The sequence below is a fragment of the Mytilus galloprovincialis genome, chromosome 5 (genome assembly GCF_965363235.1).
Source record: "Mytilus galloprovincialis chromosome 5, xbMytGall1.hap1.1, whole genome shotgun sequence".
In the NCBI taxonomy this organism is placed as follows: Eukaryota; Metazoa; Mollusca; class Bivalvia; order Mytilida; family Mytilidae; genus Mytilus; species Mytilus galloprovincialis.
The window spans coordinates 89,306,544-89,309,448 of record NC_134842.1 but is presented as its reverse complement, the minus strand read 5'-3'; positions in this window follow the sequence as shown (position 1 = coordinate 89,309,448).

The following is a 2,905-nucleotide window of genomic DNA, read 5'->3' as shown; positions in this document are numbered from 1 at the left end:
AAATTGCTCGTTATATCCTCAGGATGTTCTGTTTTATTTTGACCGAAGCTATCCGGAGACTCCATATGAGCGTTATCCCCCTTTTGTATATGATATAAGTGATATGCATTTCTAACTGGTAAACCATAAGGGATAGAGACCTAGGGTCTTTTGATTTAAGATCCTTGGTCCAAAAAAATGAAAATTAGGTCAAGGTCAAAGGTCAAGGTCAAATTCTAAATTTTGATTTTGGCTTATTTTCACTTATTTTCATTAACCTTATAAGATATCGACAAATTATTTTTACTAAATTGTTAGTTGCGACATGTCGTTACTTACAAATTTTGGTTGCAAGGGTGCGTAGACAATAAATGGGAGTTTTCGTCCCTCTTATATTTAGAATTATACGTAAAGTGATATTTCTCATGAACCATACATATCAAGGAACTAGTGTCTTTTGATTCGAGATGTTTAGTCTATGACCTTGAAATTGAGATCAAGGTCAAAGGTTAATTGGACGTTCTAGATTTTGACCTTTGCTTTAAATTCATATTTCTACATCATAAAGCCATAGGAACTGACATTTTCAACTGAATTTTAATATTTTCATATCAAAATAGATCCTTTTTGGTTGAAAGACCTTCAATTGTTCTCTGAACAATTGGTTTTTAATTATTTATTTTTTTCTTCCGCCAACTTTTTTTACCTTCGCTGTTTTTTTGTTTCGCAAGATGTCGCTTAGATATATGGTATATGATATCGAACAGTTAATACGCTTCTGAAAGTGACACCGCGTTACAAAAAACTTTACCTTGTAAGAGTTATCTCCCCGAACACTGTTTTTCTTGTTATCTCTAAGGCTTCGCAACCGTATAAGAAACCGACAAATTTATTTTTCCAAATTGCTCGTTATATCCTCAGGATGTTCTGTTTTATTTGGACCGAAGCTATCCGGAGACTCCATTTGAGAGTTATCCCCCCTTTTATATATGATATAAGTGATTTGCATTTCTAACCGGTTAACCATAAGTGATAGAGACCTAGGGTCTTTTGATTTAAGATCCTTGGTCCAAAAAAATGAAAATTAGGTCAAGGTCAAAGGTCAAGGTCAAATTTTAAATTTTGATTTTGGCTTATTTTCACTTACTTCATTAATTAACTTTATAAGATTTCGACAAATTATTTTTACTAAATTGTTAGTTGCGAGATGTCGTAACTTATAAATTTTGATTGGAAGGGTGCATAGACAATAAATGGGAGTTTTTGCCCCTCTTATATTTAGAATTATGCGTAAAGTGATATTACTCATGAACCATACATAATACTGACCTAGGGTCTTTTGATTTGGGATCCTTAGTTTATGACCTTGAAATTGAGGTCAAGGTCATAGGTTAATTGGACGTTCTAGATTTTGACCTTTGCTCGAAATTCATATTTCTACATCATAAAGCTATAGATACTGACATTTTCAACTGAATTTTAATATTTTCATATTAAAATAGATCCTTTTTGGATGAAAGACCTTCAATTGTTCTCTGAACAATTGGTTTTTAATTATTATTATTATTAGGTCTTTCAACCTTTCAGGTGAAAGACCTATAGGGTTTGTTCTGATTATTATTTTTATTAGGTCTTTCAACCTTTCGGTTGAAAGACCTATAGGTTTTGTTCTGATTATTAGGTTTTTCAACCTTTCAGGTGAAAGACCTATTGTATTTGTTCTGATTATTAGGTCTTTCAACTTTCGGTTGAAAGACCTATAGGTTTGTTCTGATTATTATTATTATTAGGTCTTTCAACCTTTCGGTTGAAAGACCTATAGGTTTTGTTCTGATTATTAGGTCTTTCAACCTTTCAGTTGAAAGACCTATTGTATTTGTTCTGATTATTAGGTCTTTCAACCTTTCAGGTGAAAGACCTATTGTATTCGTTCTGATTATTAAGGTCTTTCCTTTCTTAAATGGAAAGACCTTACTGTATTTCGTTTGTTTATTATTATTATTATTATTAGGTCTTTCCACTTTTCCGTGGAAAGACCTATTGGATTTCTTCTGATTATTAGGTCTTTCAACTTTTCAGTTGAAAGACCTATAGGGTTTGTTCTGATTATTATTATTAGGTCTTTCCACTTTTCCGTGGAAAGACCTATTGGATTTCTTCTGATTATTATTATTTTTTTTTTTTTTTTTTTTCTTCCGCCTAATTTTTTTCCTTCGCTGTTTTTTTGTTTCGCAAGATGTCGCTTAGATTTTTGGAATATGATATCGAACAATTTATATGCTTTTGAAACCAACTCTGCTTAACCGAATACTTTCCCAAATATGAGTTATCTCCCCCAACACTGTTTTCCTTGTTATCTCTAAGGCTTCGCAACCGTATAAGAAACCGACAAATTTATTTTTCCAAATTGCTCGTTATATCCTCAGGATGTGCTGTTTTATTTTGACCGAAGCCGTATATAGATTCCATATGAGAGTTATCCCCCCTTTTATGTTTGATATAAGAATATGCATTTCTAACTGGTAAACCATAAGTGATAGAGACCTAGGGTCTTTTGATTTGAGATCCTTGGTCCAAAAAAATGAAAATAAGGTCAAGGTCAAAGGTCAAGGTCATATTATAAATTTTGATTTTGGCTTATTTTCACTTATTTTCAAAAGCCGTATAACTTATCGCCAATTTTTTTTTAATAAATTGTTAGTTGCGACATGTAGTAACTTATAAATTTTGGTTGAAAGGGTGCGTAGACAATAAATGGGAGTTTTCGCCTCTCTTATGTTTAGAATTATGCGTAACGTGACATTACTCATGAACCATACATATTAAGGAACTAGTGTCTTTAGGTTTGAGATCCTTAGTCTATGACCTTGAAATTGAGGTCAAGGTCATAGGTTAATTGGACGTTCTAGATTTTGACCTCTGCTCC